Consider the following 467-nt stretch of genomic DNA (forward strand, 5'->3'; position numbering starts at 1 on the left):
TTAGTAGAGAATAATGACATTAGTGCATTAGTGGAAGATTTCAATCCAAGAACAACCTGCTCTGCTGATAGGAACAGAAATCTCTAGTGATTTCAGTGACTTTTGGATCACGCTTGGGAGTCCTAATTCTGCATGATGCTGAGTACCCTCCACTGTGGTTAACTTGGGTTACATATCCCATGAGGAGTCTGGGAAGCTCCACGGCTTCCAGGACATCAGTCTGAGAAAGGTTTGCAAGATGTTGCAGAGAAAGGTGTGACTGTAATGCTGGTAGCCCTGTGCCGGACTGACCCATGAAAGCACACTGGCACAGATTTTCAGATTTCTGTACCTAATACTGGTGTGTACTCAGTTGATCAGCACAAGCTGAAGTCCTGACTGTTATCCTGAATCCAGTGAATTGAGGCAAAGCTAACTCGGCTGCTTTTACCCATGAGTGATTATGCCTTTCCTCACTTCGCAGGAAT

This window comes from Buceros rhinoceros, unplaced genomic scaffold, assembly GCF_000710305.1.
Source record: "Buceros rhinoceros silvestris isolate BGI_N320 unplaced genomic scaffold, ASM71030v1 scaffold1406, whole genome shotgun sequence".
Lineage (NCBI taxonomy): Eukaryota > Metazoa > Chordata > Aves > Bucerotiformes > Bucerotidae > Buceros > Buceros rhinoceros.